General features: G+C 56.2%; 1 long non-coding RNA gene across 1 annotated transcript in view; it reads right to left on the reverse strand.

The window, feature by feature from the left end:
• The window catches only part of LOC117652083, a 52,320-nt gene that overhangs the window by 9,020 nt on the left and 25,821 nt on the right, over positions 1 to 17,479 (reverse strand). Inside the window, exon 2 of the long non-coding RNA XR_004588139.1 lies at positions 9,125 to 9,173. This is a non-coding gene — a long non-coding RNA (uncharacterized LOC117652083). The remainder of the gene's footprint in view (positions 1 to 9,124; positions 9,174 to 17,479) is intronic.

The raw sequence follows: 17,479 nt of genomic DNA on the forward strand, positions 1-17,479 counted from the left end.
GCTGCCCACGTTGTGCTGCTGGGCGGCCTACTCCTGGTAGGCCTGCGGCGAGGGCCCGAGCCGCGAGGCCAGTTCGGCTCTCTGCTCCCCGAGGCGTCGTCCTCGGCGTCGTCCTCGGCGGACGGCGGCGCGGCGAGGTTTTCGTACCTCGGTTTACTCCTTCTCGCCGCCCTTTCCGTCTGATGGGTTGCCTATATTGCGGGCGCAGTCTCGACGCCGTAAAGCACGCACCAGCGCCCCCCTCCCCCTCCGTATGCACGGGCTGCGGGCGCCGCGACGCAACCAGAGCGAGACTCCCCCCCCCCTTTCTAGCCGCGGGACTCCTCGCGGCCCGCGAACATGGACGGGAACACGTGTTCCGGGAAACACGTTCCGGGCGCCTGGCCGCGCTTAGCGGCCCTTCCCGCGCAGTTTGTTGGAAACTTCACTGGTTTCCGCGGCGGGAAGATGATTCGCCTTTGAGGAACCTCGACGTTGCGCAGTGGGCCAGAAGGCCGGTGGAGGCGGTCAAAATCCCAGACGGGTTACCAGCACCAGAGGCGCTGAACGGGACTCGAACCGAACGTGTGACCCCACCAAGGGATTCCTCGCCCGGAGAGCAACCCATTGGTGGGGCCACACGGTCAGTTCGAGTCCTGTTTAGCGACTCTGGACCTCAAAACGCGTCTAGAATTTTGGCCACCTGGTCTTCTGCACATTGCGGTTCGCTACAGTGCACTCACAATTTAAAGCGCGGGAATTTAAAGTCTCGACCCCGGCGCGACCCCACCCCCACCCCCAGGCATTCAGATGCCCGGAGCCAAAACGTACGCGGGGTTTTTACGGTGGGGTGGATGAGAGTGGCGCCAATGGTGCGAGCAGAGAGGGAGAGAGAGAGAAACAAAGAAAAAGAGGTGGAAAGGGGCAGTGGACTCGCTGTTCGTTGGCTCACCGAAGGACAATGTCCACCGGTACTGACCTCTGGAGGAATTATAAATCGGGGACGGAACATGGCGAAAGGTTTAAAACCTCGCCATCACCGGCGTATTATGGTCCTTTTAAATTTGTCTCGATTCGTCGACAGGGCTTTAAAAGGGCGCTTAAAAGCACAGTCACAGCACTTCCCTATCTTCGTTGCGCATGTTTGTGTTGTTTTATTTGATTAGCGGTCGGAGTGGCAGGGACAGGTTATACATCCCTCCACGGCGATGGACACACACACACACACACACACACACACACACACACAGAGGGGCATTAAGCAATCGGAGTGTTGGTCGCCGAGTGGGATTACGAACCCTCGTGAAAAAGTAATCCACACGAGTGACGGGGGAAGAAAGCGATGGACCGGGGGTGGGGGGGAGGGGGAGGCAAGGGAGAGGGAGCGGCGGGGATTTAGGGCATCATTTATTGGGACTTGCTTTAATGGCGAGGGAGATGATCTCAGTCCCACGTGCAAGGCGGTTGGTAAAGGACACACAGGCGCCAAGGTGGCCCGGCGCCCTGCTGTAATGGTCCACAATCATGAACTCTGCAGCGATGTGGAGGACTGGGGTCACACGGTTAACTTTTCTTTCTTCGAACAGCCCCTATCTCCGCTGATTATTTAAACAGCCCCATTGCGTCGAGCGACCTTGCGAAGCTGCTGGTATTCCATTTCCTCTGTGCGAACAATCACAACTCATGGTCGTCTCGCTCCCTCACGCACACACACTCACACCCACGCTCGGCCGCACAAATGAATGCTGGTTGCATTACTGCGCGGCACGCCGGGCTGGCTGGCCGTTTAGTTTCCATCTGCGATCGCCAATTGGCTCCGCTTGGCCACCACTCGGCGCCGAAATCGCTCACGCTGAAAAATTCAGCAGTATCGCGAATGGATGAAAGCCAAACATTACCTCGTTCCGCACGAGCACCGCTAGCGTGTCTTTCTCCGCTTGTTTGCGCGCGTGTTCTTCAATTGTTTTTTTCATCCGGTGGCCTTTTTTTTCGACTGCGTTGCCTTAATTACTGCAGAGAGTCCAAGGGCAAGCGCGTTTTTAGAGTGCGGTCGGCGAGCGTCCGCCCACGCACTCGGACGGGCAGCCTTTGGGCGACCTAGGACGGCCACGGCGCACAGTGGGCCAGAAGACCGGCGGAGACGCTTTTTCCAGAGTCACTAAACAGGACTGGAATCAAACGTGTGACCCCACCAATGGGTTGCTCTCCGAACGAGGAATCCATTGATGGGGTCACACGCTCGATTCGAGTCCCATTTAGCGACTTTGGAGCTCAAAACGCGTTTTGGCCGCCGGCCTTCTGGCCCACTGTAAGGCGGACGGCCCATCGGCGGGCCCAGCGAGGCCACCGCGGAGGGCCCCTGGGCTTACACGTTGTTTTGCCCGAAGGCACAAAGGCCGCTCGGCCGATTTCCATAGCGTGACGTGGCAGCCACACTGTTGGACGCGCGCGCTGCTTGCCGGGGACGCCCGGAGGCCGGGGCGGCAGGGCAGGGCCCCGGCAGGGCTTTGCGCGCGCCTCCCGGAGGATCGTCTGGAAGGAGTGGAGTAGTGGAGCCGCCCGGAGCCGCGGGCCCGGAGTCGTAACGGAGAGTAACGAGCTCGCCGAGTGTCGCCTTAAAGCATAATGCCCCGCGGCCCCGCGGCCGACGATGCAGGGCCTTGCAAGGGTTGGCGGTGTCGGCAGTTAGTTGCCAGGGAGGTCATGTACTCCCGGACCGTCCCGGACCGGCCCGGACGACGACGCGGTGAGGCTGAAGGGACGGATTACGAGGTCTTCCCCGCCAACCTCAATCACCAGCACCTCGAGGAGGCTTTCTGAGATTTTGTGAAAGACCCAGTGTAAGGCCGGCAGAGTGTCGTCGACGAACTTCCCCGAAGCTGCTTGCTGCTACTGACGCGCCTCCATCCTGATGCACAGTGGGCCAGAGGACCCGTTGCACGGGACGATGCGAAAAATAATGTTAAAATGTCGCCAGATTCTCAGCGTTCCGGCCCCTCGCTTAAAAACGGAGGCGGCAGGACGAATCCAAGGCGCGGTCGCCGGCCGGGTCGCTCACACAGAATAGCGAAGCGGCGGCCACGGAGACCTCGCCCTTTTCGGGATGAAATTAATTACGGAACCGCCAGCCGAGAAGGCCCCCCCTCCCTCTCCCCTTCTCTGCCTTCTCCCCCCGCGCACGCGTTTTGCGCGATTAAAAGGTGGAATGTGTGAGGATTCCTTTCTCACATCGCGAGTCCCGCGTCCCTGCCGCGCCCCGAGCACCCTATTAGTGTACGTCCCCGGAGGAGGCCGTGCTGAAAAGTTGGCTGCCTCCCCTTCTCGCTGAGACCAGGCCGTCGTCGCCCTCCCCCTCCCCTCCCTGTCCACTGCATCCGTGCGAGCCTGCCGCAGTGATAACCAGTTCCCGACTGGATTTCCCCCCGAATCGGACCCCAACTTCCGCCAAGCCCGTAATCCGGAGCGATCACTGTGTCACCTCCCAGTGTCCCTCCAGCCAGTGGGGTTCCTCCGACGCACTCGGAGCCTCGACGGCCACGCGCGGCCAATCATAAACAAACAAAAACAAAACTCGGGAAATTGCCCGGGGACCTTCTGGCCGATTTCCCTGCTGCAGGGGAATTGGCGCGTCGTCTGCTCCGTGTTTACAGTGAGGGCGGCGTGCTCCGCGAACTCGACGCCCCGCCGCCCTCTCGCAGTGGGCCAGAAGACCGGCGGAGGCGGCCAAAGCCCCGGACGCGTTTTGAGCTCCAGAGTCGCTAAATGTGACTCGAACCGAGCGTGTGACCCCACCAATGGATTGCTCTCCGCACGAGGAATCCATTGGTGGGCTCACACGTTCGGTTCGAGTCCTGTTCAGCGACTCTGGAGCTCGAAACGCGTCTGGAGTTTTGGCCGCCTCCACCGGCCTTCTGGCCCACTGTGCGCCCTCTGCTGCGAAACATGGGACGCCACACGCGCGGCTTTTGACGTGTGACAAAAAAGGAAGAAAGTTTGGGGATGGAAGCAGCGCGGCAAGCGGCGTCCCTCGTGGCGGGGATTCATCACACTAGTCCGTTATCGGACTGTCAGCACACTGTCAGCACGCGGACGCTCTGCCGCACTGCGTGGAAAGTAAACAAAAAACCTCAATTTTTCGTCCAACAAAAACAAAACATTAAAAAAATGGCGGAGTTTTGACGACCGCGGCAACTTTTCCCGAGCGGCCCCCATGACCACTGCGAGTGCCAGTACCCTGCGCAGGCGACCTACTTGTTAGGCCACTCTTCTCACCACCGACCCACCAACCCCGAGGCTGAAGTCTGAAGCGAGAGTGCTGCATCTGCACACGCCGTGGTTATGAGCATAATGTCTTGACAACCGCTTCGCCACTCTCCCTCCCCCTCCCCAACCTCCATCCCATCCACCTCCGGTTCTGACCAGAAGGATGTTGCTGCTCGCGCCATAAACGTTAGCCCGAGCGGAAGGCCGCGCCGTTCCGAGAGAACTTATGCAGCGGTGCTGCGGGGCTGCGGGGTCGGAAAGGGGTGAGCCAGGCCGCCTGGCCGCCTGGCCGGCCGTGGCGTGCAAGGCCAGTTAAAAGTGAGGAAGCCCCCATCGGGGCGCAGTACTGTACTTGTTGAGTGGTCGCGCGGTGCCGCACAGTAAAAATGAACCTGCGAACTTCGCCGAAGCGACCGTGTGACCCCACCAATGGATTGCTCTCCGAACGAGGAATCCATTGATGGGGTCATACGCTCGATTCGAGTCCTGTTCAGCGACTCTGGAGCTCAAAACGCGACTAGAGTTTCGGCCGCCTCCACCGGCCCTGTGGCCCACCGTGCAACGCGACACATCCATACACCACGCTGTGTGAGCGAATGTGTCACTGGCGGACCGTGGCGTCGAAATTACGAGTATAAATCGCGCGGCTCAAAACCGTGTCGGGGCGAAGAGCAGAAAGCAAGGGCGGCGCAGAACTTGGCGGTGGGCACGGCGGCAAGGCGGCGGTGGGATTTACTGGCACAAAAGAATGCTGCTTTTCTTCTGCTCCCTTTTCCCGCCGTTTTTGTTTTGAGGGAAAACCGGTGAAAAATCGCGTCTCGTTTTCGGAGCACGTGGATTCCACTGCACCGCTAGCGTCCCCACTTTACAGTGCCGAGAACGGGAGCCCCACGGCACCCAAAGCCTGCGGGCCTGCATATTCACTTTTTGCATTTTCTCATCTCCAATTCATGGTGACGCTTTTCCACCCCGGGCTTTCCAGACTCCAGGAACCCCAGCAATATTGCCGTGCACTTACACTGCCCTAGTGAGCCAGCACAACACTGTTAGAAAACAGTACAGAAAATTTTTGGAACATGTTCTGACAATACCACTGAACTATTTTGAATTATTTGAATTATTTTGAATTATTCACCACCTTCCGAGCCTTGCCTACTACGGAGGTACCTTTACCAGTTTACATGAGATACTCATGAATAACTAGTCAGAAAAGCCCGTACTTTTTTTTAAAAAATCAGATTTTTTTCTTTTGCGGAGTTACGCTAAGTGCAATCCCTATCTCGCGCTGGGCCCTATCTATTACGGCTTGACGGCGGCTTAGAACTAATTAGTAATTACGCGTGACTTTTCCGCGTCGCCCTTCCGATGCCCGACAATCCAAATGACAAAGTTATGTAGCGTTATCCGCCAAGTTATGAGAGACAGAGGGAAACTAAGGCGGGGAGCCCTGTCGGAGTTCACGCGCCGCAAAGCCGCCCTTCACAGTCTGCTCTCTCTCTCTCTCTCTCTCTCTCTCTCTCTCTCTCTCTCTCTCTCTCTCTCTCTCTCTCTCTCTGCATCGCGAGCGGCTCAGGGAATATTCAGACCCACGGCGCAATTAACATTCGTCGCTGGACAAAAAAAAAGTTGAAATATTTTCTCCGGATGAGCGATGAGGGTATATCCTTTTCTGGAGAGTTTGCGCGCCGCGCCGCTCCCCTGGATGATGAACAGGAGTCACGGCGGCCCGTTTGGCGGGAAAAAATCTGGCCGGGGGAGGGGAGGGGGAGGGGAGGGGAGGGGAGGGGAGGGGAAGGGAGGGGAGGGGAAGGGACGCGGCGAGGCCAGCCGAAGGGGAATCCGTAACGAAATCGGGTCGGTCACCTCGCTACGCCAGACGTACCCCGCGATGGTCTAGAAGGCTAGCCACGCCCAATTGTCTGCAGCAGACGACGTCGCGGCACGGCGCGGCACGGCACGGCACGGCGAGTGTATCGGCAGCCCCACAAGGACCCCAGCATCTTGCACCGGGTCGTTTCGCCGGGCCCTCACCTCGCGACGTGCCGGGCATGGCGATGGCCCCGTCGCGGAGGCACACTGTGGGCCGTGGAGGCACCTGTGCGGTGACTCGTCGCACAGTGGGCCAGAAGGCCGGTGGCGGCGGCCGAAACTCCAAAAGCGTTTTGAGCTCCAGAGTCACTAAACAGGACTCGAAGCGATCGTGTGACCCCACCGATGGATTCCTCGTTCGGAGAGCAATCCATTGGTGGGGTCACACGTTCGGCTCGAGTCCCATTTAGTGACTCTGGAGATGCAAACACGTCCAGGATTATGACGGCCTCCACCGGCCTTCTGGCCCACTGTGCGCCGCCAAGCGCAAGCCGGGCTCGTCTCGAATGGAGATCCGCTTTCTTTTATCAGCGCACCGGCCAGGCCAGGCCAGGCCGAGCCAGGGGCGGCATTTCATTATTCCGCCATTTCGGAATCCCGTTACGAAAAACACCCTAATGAGTGCGCCACTCGGCCTCGCCTGGAGCTCTTTCGTCTCTCTCGCTCTTGTCCGGCGTCCCAGAGGGGTGCAAGAGAGACAGAGCACTGCTGGCGGACTGATGGCTCGCTGCGTCCGCACGAGCGCCGTCCCGGTTGCACCCCGGTGGGGCGTCACCTGAGCCCCACCCTGACCTAGCCCCAACGGGGGCTCGGCTGAGACCTGGGGCGCCGAACCGAGATCGGGCCTCAAGCCGCAAGGACTCGTGCGGGGCTCGTGTCCTATGCACGCCGGGCAGTGGCCCGAAGGTTCGACGGCCCGGCCTCCCCGAGGTGTGGATGGCCAATCCGCTCGGGTTTCGCCCCTCGAGAGGGGTGGGCAAAAAAGGAGGGAGGGTGCCCTCCACAGTGTGTGCTCCACTCCTCTTGAGCCGCCGCGCGCGGCCGGGTTGCGCTGTCGTGCAGTTTACAAGCGAAATTAATATCGCGTGGCTAGGCTAGGCATGCGGGCCTACGTGTTCTCACGCACGTGTGTGTGTGTGTGTGTGAGTGTGAGTGTGTGTGTGTGTGGCGAGAGCCGGCAAACAGAAGGAATGTTTTGCATACACATGTCTTGACTAAGTTTGCGCCGGTGGCGGTGACAGTGGCTGTCGTCGCGGTGGCTGCTGCGTTGGTTGTCGTTCAGGACATGGGATAAAGTGTTGGCTCGGAGCGGAGGGCTTGCGCGGGGGTGGAAAGGGGTTGAGGTCATCCTCTCAGCTCGCCCGGGCCTAAGTAAAGCATCTAAGTGGGGCGGGGGATTTGCAGAGAGGTGCCTCTTTCTTCCTTGTGGAGAATCTCCTCATACTCTGTTTCGCCGCGTGTTTGTTTTATAGTGTCTGTAGCTACTCTTCTGTATTTTCAGTGAACGCGATGACATGATCGCCGTCCTGCACAGTGGTAATTGTCCGTCCCCTCAGTCTGTCGTTTTCGTGCAGTGGATCGCTTTGCTTCTGCCGCAGCCTGTCTCCGACGAAAGAATGCTGCAAAAAGAAGGCGGTCTGGAGCGCGCGCGTGGCCGCCCGATTCGGGCGGGGCGGGGCGGGGCGGGGTGGTTTGGCAGCGGCCCAAGCAAGGCGGTGGGACTGACTCGACCTTGCCCCGCTGGTCGAGCCCTGGTGATGCGGCCCGTCCTGCCCGCTTAGGCTGCTGCCTCAGGCAGCCTCAGGCAGGCTGCAGCAAATGCGGGACAAATGGCGGAAAGCAGGCAGTTCATCACGGAGCCTCTTATCCCCGGACGGGGCGCGAACCCACGTCCCGCGTCCCCGAGTCCTCGCGGCCTAGCGGCACCTCCAAGAGCTCGCCTTGACAGCCGAGAAGGAGGAGGAAGGGTAGACAAGGAAAGCAAGCTGGATTTTTATTTTGATTTTACAAAGACTCTTTAATTTTTTAGCCTTTGGGGTGTAGCAGGATTAATTTTTCAAAAAATTAGTCTTTCATTTTTTTTCCTCCCTTCTTTTGCTTCTTTTTTTTTCAGACAAACTGACGCGGAGGCTGCCCCGCGGAGGGAGCGCCGTGCAGGCAGGCCGGCCCGCAACACCGCCGTGCCCGGTGGATGCCTACCCGCCGGGCGCTCGCCCTTCGCTTGAGATATGCGGCCCACAGATTGCAGTGTGCGGGAACGCTCCGTCTCTCTCGCACTCACGGGGCGTCCCACACTGGTGCGAGAGAGACAGCGGCCCGCAATGACACAGAGGTAATGTCGGAGTGCAGTGGCGTGTAATTGACGTTCGACGGACACACTGCAAGCGGGACAGCTTCCGGGGTCGAAGGCACGTCCTCTCGGAGACGACACGCACTTGAGCGCTTCATGCTTCGTGAGATAATTTCGAACATTCGCAGAGAGACTAACCTCGACTTGCTTCGAATTTTTCGCACGAACTCTGGTGTCGTTCGGCTTCTTGTACACACTCTCTGTTTCGAAATTTTCCATAGTGTCGGCCGAGGGGGTATGCACTCGCGTAATAGTCGGTTCACTCTATCTGTAATAGCACGCGTAATAATACGCGTAATAGTCGCGTAATAGCCGAAATTGTCAAAATTTTATCAGTTTTGGTGTGTTTTAGGCCGTTTTTAGCTAAATTCCGATTAATTTGTGGCGTAATAGAGCGTAATAGCGTAATAGTCGGTACACAGGTTCAGAGAGCGCATACCCCCTCGGTGTCGGCCGTACTTTTCGGGAATCCCACTAGGTGACGCAAGTAGAGTGAAATTTACATTCAGGCTATAAAGTAATTTGTTAAGTAAATAAAAAACCCACCCGAAAAAAAATAGAATACACGATATGGAGTTAACTATAACGGAGCTGACAGCTCAGGCCATTGAAAATAACGCGAGGAAATTGGTGGCTGCTGGCGGGCCTGGCGGGCCGACTCACCTGTCCAGGGAAGTCCAAGGCCGATGAGCAGGGAGACGCCTGCATTCGTCTGCAACACAACGGATAGACAACGCGTTAGAAAAAACAGGTCAGAAACGGGGGAACGGCCGCGCCACGCTGTGCCACGCCGATCCGATGAAGTTATCGCCACTTGAGCCTGTCGGCACAATGCAAGGCTGTTGCTCATGATTTATCAGCCACAATCGCCACAATCGGCCACTTGTGTTGGCTGTGGTTTTTAGCGCTCGCGACCACGCCCCCCTCTCTTTCTCTCTGGCACGCCCTGCTGCCCCCGGGGCCCGCGAGCCACACCGCCACGCCGCCACGCCCGTCAGGCCGCTATTATGTCTCCATCTATTTACCGCCGCGCGGCGAAGATTCGGTCCGTACGTAGCGAGCGGCGCGTAGCCCCGCGCAGCGCAGGCACGGTGTGATAAGCGCATCGATGTAGGTCGGATGTAGGCCAGCGGAGCGGCGCCCCGGCGTGACGTGCGGGCATTTTCGGGGGCATTGCGATAGGTCAGCGGTTCCCAACCTTGGGGTCGCGACCCCAAATGGGGTCGCGAAAAAATTTCGAGGGGTCGCGGCGAGGTGGCTGGGGTCGCCTGGGGTCGCGGTGTTTTCCCGGCTGGCCCACACGCCGAGCACTGGCTGCTTAAATGCCGCAAAGTTGATCAAAACGGTCACAAATGTCTGTAAAAGATCGTGTTTTGGGCCGACTTTAAGCATCCACCGCGTCTGATCCGAGGCGGTAAATCGTCCTCCCTCAACGGGCAATTGGTCTTTGGACCTTCCTTTTGCATGCCTTTGTTACGGAGTAAGATTATCTGCCTTAGTTTGGAAGCAGTACTGCCGCAAAGTTGGTCTAAACGGTCACAAATGTCTGTAAAAAAATCGTGTTTTGGGCCGACTTTAAGCATCCACTGCGTCTGATCCGAGGCGGTAAATCGTCCTACGTCAACGGGCAATTGGTCTTTAGACCTTACCTTAGCATGCCTTTGTTACGGAGTGCGATTATGTGCCTTAGTTTGGGAACAGTTTTGCCGCAAAGTTGATCAAAACGGTCACAAATGTCTGAAAAATCGTGTTTTGATCAACTTTGTGGCAAAACTGCTCCCAAACTAAGGCAGATAATCGCACTCCGTAACAAAGGCATGCAAAAGGAAGGTCCAAAGACCAATTGCCCGTTGAGGGAGGACGATTTACCGCCTCGGATCAGACGCAGTAGATGCTTAAAGTCGGCCCAAAACACGATTTTTTAAGACATTTGTGACCGTTTTGATCAACTTTGCGGCAATACTGCTCCCAAACTAAGGCAGATAATCGCACTCCATAACAAAGGCATGCTAAAGGAGGGGTCGCGTGGGGTCGCGAAATTTTTCCTGGGGGTCGCGGAAAGTTTTGGCTACAAATTTGGGGTCGCGAACCGCAAAAGGTTGGGAACCGCTGCGATAGGTCGAGGGTTCAAAGCGCGACGAGTGACTTTTGTATTTTTTCACGAACAAATTAGCGACCAGCTTTATCATCAATCTCGTTTCTTATTTTTCCGAACGCCGAGTGCGAGGGCAGAGCCAGAATAAAAGATTTCTTGGATTTAAAAAAAATGTTTTGATCCAAAAAATCTTTTTTTTTTTTCATAGGCAGTTGAATTACTGAAGTTTTTTTTTAAAAGCAATAAGTGTTTTTTCTTGATCCTATTTGCATATGTTTTTGTCGTTTTTCAGTAGACTTGTTTTTGTTTGACGGGTGACGTGTATACAGTGTAACGGTGCCCGACCCCGCCGCCGCGGCGCGCCGGGACTTCCGGAAGGAGTTAGCGCGCCTTTGCGCCGTTCGCCGGCGAGCAAAGACTCGAAAATTCTCGCCGCCGCGCTGCCGGTGTTGGCGTGCCCATGACGAAGCAGCCCCAAAACTTAGCTGATCAAACTGCGGCAATTTGTCGGCGGGAACCAATCAGAAGGCCGGCCGGCCCTGCGGACGTCAGCCCCAGCCAACCAGCGGTACGATGAGGCGGTGGGAATCGGGCAGCCCGCAGCAGCGAGCCCACAGCCCTCGCGGTGAGTGAACTTAAATTTGGCGCCGATGGGCGAAGGGCGGTGAAGGGCCTCCCAGCCCGGCCGACCCAGTCGCGGGAATAATCGCTTTCCAGGGCCCATTAATTATCACTGTGGGCTGGGCGGGGCTCCTCTGCTCCGCGGCACCACCAAGACGGCCGATTTTTCCTCAGAAGATAATAACGGTCAAGACAATGGCTGCCGCAGCAACTTTCTCGCTGCCGGCTTTTCTTCGGGGTCGCTCGGTCCCTCTCAGGATAAACAACCCCACCAACACTGGACGGAAAATGCAGAACACAGCTTTGAATGTCAGGGCCACGAAACTCGGACTGACTCCATCCGCCCGGTTCTTTACAATTTTATTCTGGAAACGAAACAATACCTCACCTCACGGACGAGGTTGCCTGACTTTTGTTTTAGGCTCGAAAAAATTTGTTTGAAATTCACAAATTGCAGTATTGTCTTCACACTTGTGCCTTACATTTACCAGAACAGTGATCCGACCCCGAGCCGCCTTGGGCGTGGCAGCCTATCTGCATTTCCGCAGGCACTGTCCCTCCTGCGGGCATGCGTGTTGTTCTGTCGGTGTTGTATGTCTGTGTGTGTCTGTGTGTGTGTGTCTGCATGTATGTCTGTCTGTCTGAGGGACACCCATCGTGGTGAGTCCTTGCACTGGTCTCAGCAGCTTACCATTTTCGGTGGTTGGTCCGGAAGATGAGGGGAAAGGGGAAAGGGGGGGGGGCAAAGAGGAAGGAGGGGGGAGGGCGAGGCAAACCATTAGTGTCCCCGACAACAAGCGGCACAGAAGCCGAGACCACAAGTGAGACAGAATGGGACAAATGGAGTGGCACTATCGAGGCGTTGCACGCAGCGCCTTGTATGAGTCTGTCTATCTGTCTGTCTGTCTGTCCGTCCGTCTGGCAGGTCAACCCATCGCACGCACACCGCCACCTCGAAATTACAGCTCCCTGCGTGAATTTTTCTGGAGAAGCCGAAGGAAATGCACCGCCTTTTCGCCGGGAGGCTCAGCTGCCGGCTGCCTGCGCCCGAGGCAGGGCGGAGCGCGGAGCGGCGGACGGATTCCGAGAGTCGTTCTCGTCTCGCTCCGTCTCTCTCGCACCTCCCCGGGACGCCCCACGAGTGCGAGAGAGACAGAGCGAGAGCGACTCTCGGGATCGGTCTGCAGCGCTGCGGCACGCCGCTTGTCCCAAGGCGCCGTGGAAGCTAACTCGTGCGAAACGAGTTTATCAGGAAGCTAGCGCCGACGTAAAAGTGTGTGTGAGTGTGTGTGAGTGTGTGTAATTAAGGGGTACTCTGGGCTAACCCACAAAAAAGCACGCGTTGCTCCTCGTCGCTCTCCAACAGTTTTGTCGTCGACGATGCTCCACTGTAATAACCTGTTCCTTCATTAGGCGCCCGCCGACAAGGCATGCTCACAGTGTGCTCACCCGCCGACTCCGAAGAGTGCTTTCGCGGCTCGGTCTCTCTCGCACTCGTGCGTCGTCCGGCAGCGGGCGAGAGCGCTCTTGGCGCGTCCAACGATTTAATGTTTGGGTAAGTGGGGTCCGGAGTGTTTGCCACGCATTGATGATGCTTCGATTGCCGCCGAAGCGCACCGGTGACTTTGTTGTGTTGGAATCAATCCACCTCTGGACTGGCAGCGCGTGATAAATCTACGCGTTCTGACGATTCGGAAAATTTCCGACACTGCTCTAATGGCTTAAAAGTTCCAGCCATCCATTCACTCTGCTCTGATGGGTACAGGAGTTCACCTGAGGGCGGGCCTCGTCACGTCACTCCCAACATGTTGCCCCTTACTCTTAAACATTTTGGCAGCCATTTGATGACAATTTGAAGGCCAATTTTCTTGAGGACAGTGTCAACAAACCGATGGCATCGGACATTTTAAATATTTTGAGATGAAAATGTCATCATTTTCGAATTACAGGTGTCAAGATTAAGGTTTTTTTTGTCACACATGGAGTCTTTACTAAAAAGTGGAAAATTTTCAGTGTGGGGAGCCAAGGGCCTGGAGCTGGCTCCCTGCACCTGGAGCAGGGACGCCACCCTCCCTCCTTTGGCGGGCTGCAGCTCAAAACTTGCTCACAAGGCGGAGGTGTCGGGTGGCCCGCCGGTGTTTAGTTTTGGAAGAGCCTTGGCTAGACTCGGGTATTTCCGGCTCCTGGTGAGGCGGTCGTCTTCCTGACGCTGTCTCGTTCCCGGTGCCCACCCTAATCGCATCCATCATAATCGCCAATCAGTCTGAGGATAAGCCGCGGCTAAGCTGTCGGCAGCCCGCCCCGCCCCGCTGCCACGCCCCACTGCGCCCCCGGGGCCACCCTAGACCTTAGCTTCACTCCAGGCGGCCCGCGTCACAAACCGGCCTATCCGGTGAATTTACGCGGCCGCCACTTCGACATTCTGCCCTGCCACGAAAAGAAACATTGAATTCACAAACGCTCCGAATTGCACTTTGTGATCTACATTGTCTGGTCCCAGAAAAATCTTCCATCGTCCCTCGATTTGATGTGTATTTCAGCCACGTTGACGCGTGACGTGCTCCGGGGCAGGGTTGCCAAGAGCCAGCTATCGAAGAGTTGGCCCTTTCCCAGCAGAGTAAGCCCTTCCGTCCGAAAGAGACGCTTTTTGATCGTGGAGCGTCACACTGTGGAGCCCGCTGGGCAGTGCAGTCGCGTCGGACGATAAACGTATTACGAGCTGAATGAGGATTCGTTGGCTCATTCGGGGCGGGAAGTCGGGAAAGAAATATTCTGCCAGAAAAGGGTTTCCCTCCGTCCATTCAAGAAAAACGACCCAATCTTCATCCAGCATTCAACGACGGTCCCCAAACTGTGATGTCAGAAACCCAGTAACCCGCACCGCATGTCAGCAAGAACCAAGCAACTGCTGGGAAGCAACAAGAAGCGGCGCACACTACTTAAGTCGTAAAATCAGGGATTCGGCAAGTCCGTTTTCCCGGCGCGTTGTGCACCAAAAAGATGATTATCATTCGACGGCCGAAACACTGTCGGACTGGTCGGGCTATTCATGCCATGCTAATGAAGCCGACGCCTCAAATACCTCCAATCCGACACCGGCGACGTGGCCGACGACGGCCGACGACGGCCACAGGTGTATATTTTGAGGCGCCACCAGCCGCCAGCGCGGCCAGTCAGCCGCGGTGGGGGTCCCTGATTAATTTGAAGGGGAAGGCCGCCCGGCGCGAGACTAGACCGAGGCTTCCGTCGCCAAGTTGACCCAGAGACACGGGCCGGCCGGCCGGGCCCCGCCGGGACCTGACTCGAACCCTTGACCGCTGGGCCTGCCAACTTGCCGACCCCGCGTGTCCCCGCAGTCCCTGCCGTCCCTTCGCAACGCAAATCATAATCCCTTTGCTTCGACGGCTGCGGTTATTAGTGTGGGGAACGCAGTCAAGCGGTGCGTCTGGCCAACCAACCACAGCCAGGCGTAACCACCAGTTCGATGCAAGTGGGAAGAAGTCCGAACGGCCAGCGTGGTCAAACAAAGTGAGTTGAAATTTACTATTTTTCCTCAGAAATGCCTTTTTAACAAGGAAGTGCTCTATGAGATCCTATAGATGAACGAATAGTTTCAGTCGATTTGTCATTACCTTTTTTAGTGTATCGTAAGTTGCGTGGAGTGTGCATACTCGACAAGGTCGACTCCAGGTTGTTGTTCCTTTTTTCCCCGGCACCCTTTACCTGTGCGGGTTGCGTTCAGAAGCGTTCCTCTGGTTTCGGGAAACCGTCAAACGGGAGGCTCTTTATATTCTTGTTGTTCCATCGCGAGGCAGAGTCGACCGTAAAACCGAGTGACCGGCTTCGGGAGGCCTTCACGTGGACGCCCTCATGTGAGCAGGACGCCCAGCAATGCTTCCTGCTAAGTCTTTCGCAAGTCTCTGCAAGACGCTTTCAGCAAGACCTCTGGCACACATCCAACATCACGATCAACAATGGTCCGGCTCGCTAAGGCATGCTTTAAGCAGATAATGGCATATGCTTGACGTACCAGGCAGATCATGAAGGACAACCTGCAAGACGCATCAAAGCATGAGCAAGCTACCTCAAGGGCGCCGCTTCCAGCAAGATTCCAAGCAATACGTGTTCCAGAGAGGTGCGCCGTAAGGTGACACAACAACAGGCAAGCCGCACGCGTGACAGAGATCGACTTGCCGGCCAACCTTCGATTAAAACTCCCGAATAAATCGACAGGAAAAGGTCGCGCGGCAGGCTTGTCTTCTTTTATTTCGTTTCGGGCGGACGCATCCCACTGGAAGTCTGGCGGCTGCCTTGGCCGTGCTGTCTGTGGGCCGGTGCCAACTGCACACGACGCTTCACTGCCCTCCTTTTTGGCTCAGATCGTTCTCCTTCCACTGGGATTCCCCCTCCCCGGCTTCCATGTCTTGTCATAAAAGTGTCCGGACAGGACTGGCCGCATGCAGCCGTGAAACGGACGCGCTTTTCCATTCAGAGCTGGCAATTGCTATCATTCCACCCCGCGGACAAAAGGTGTACAGAGCAAAACGTGGGGGAAAAGTTTCGGATTTTAGATTGCAGTGGTCCAGCCTATCGAAAAAAGTTGATTACCTCGGCAAAGTCATTTTTCCGTGTTGAGTCCGACAAAGGGTGTGTGTAGCTACATTGTGCGCGAAGGCTGCGCGAGCTGCGAATTGTCGAGGGCCTTCCTGCCCCAGCGTCCCGGGAACCCCGAACCATATTGTAGACGAGTTGAATGTGAGTGGCATCATGACGGTCTCCGACTCGGCTGGCACGGCTCCACCAATAGAGGGGCGCGGACGGGAAATCGCGAACGCGACACGGCGATGGCGACGGTGACAGTAACGCGACGGGGCAATGCGGCGCAAGGCGGTGAATGTGGCCTCACCGTGTCAAGCCTAAAAGCTGGATCACCTCCGCGACCCGTCAGGGCGCCTCATTGAAACGTGATATTCATGCTCATTACACCGGCTGACGGACCGAAGAAGAAGAAGAAGAAGAAGAAGAAGAAGAAGAAGAAGAAGAAGAAGAAGAAGAAGAAGAAGAAGAAGAAGAAGAGAAGGCGGATCACGACAAAGAGGATGTCACAGAAATATTTTCCTCTAAGTTTTCTGTGAGGACTAATATTATATACACGCAGCGTTTAAATAATAAAATTGGACTTTATGTACACGCAGCGTGCACATAACAGAAAAAAAATTATTGACACGCAGGATTTTTCCCCTCAGACGTCCACCGACGGTGGCCATGTGGGACAAAATGTTCCTGCGTGCAAATAATATTTTGGCTTTTATTTAAACTCTGCGTGTCTCCAAGGCACCAAAAAATTATTGGCACGCAGGATTGTAAAAAGTCTTCCGACCGGCGACTGAGTCCGGCATGGCGGCTTGGTGGGTGAGTGGGTCCGTGCTTGCACGGGAATTTTTTGGCCCGGGTTCGAGACTCGCCTTCTTCTCAAAAAATTTCTGCGTGTCAATAATGAAAACCGGTGTTGTTTCAACGCTGCGTGTTTATAATAAATTCACATGTTATTTACACGCAGCGTATCTGCAATTTCAGTTTTATGATTTACACGCAGGAAAAGTTTCGCTGCGTGCAAATAATATTTTGGCTTTTATTAAAACGCTGCGTGTCTCCAAGACACCAAAAACTTATTGGCACGCAGGATTGTAAAAAGTCTTCCGACCGGCGACTGAGTCAAGGCTGAGGCTAGGCCAAAGGAGGCGAGGCCAAAAGAGGCTAGGCCAAAAAAGGCTAGGCCAAAAGAGGCGAGGCCAAAAGAGGCAAGGCCAAAAGAGGCTAGGCCAAAAGAGTCTAGGCCAAAAGAGGCTAGGCCAAAGGAGGCGAGGCCAAAAGAGGCGAGGCCAAAAGAGGCTAGGCCAAAAGAGGCTAGGCCAAAAGAGGCGAGGCCAAAAGAGGCTAGGCCAAAAGAGGCTAGGCCAAAGGAGGCGAGGCCAAAAGAGGCTAGGCCAAAAGAGGCTAGGCGAAAGGAGGCGAGGCCAAAAGAAGCTAGGCCAAAGAAGGCGAGGCCAAAAGAGGCTAGGCCAAAAGAGGCTAGGCCAAAAGAGGCTAGGCCAAAGGAGGCGAGGCCAAAAGAGCCTAGGCCAAAAGAGGCTAGGCCAAAAAAGGCTAGGCCAAAAGAGGCTAGGCCAAAAGAGGCTAGGCCAAAAGAGGCTAGGCCAAAAGAGGCTAGGCAAAAGGAGGCGAGGCCAAAAGAGGCTAGGCCAAAGGAGGCGAGGCCAAAAGAGGCTAGGCCAAAAGAGGCTAGGCCAAAGGAGGCGAGG

Source organism: Thrips palmi, unplaced genomic scaffold (genome assembly GCF_012932325.1).
Source record: "Thrips palmi isolate BJ-2018 unplaced genomic scaffold, TpBJ-2018v1 HiC_scaffold_6, whole genome shotgun sequence".
Taxonomy (NCBI): Eukaryota; Metazoa; Arthropoda; class Insecta; order Thysanoptera; family Thripidae; genus Thrips; species Thrips palmi.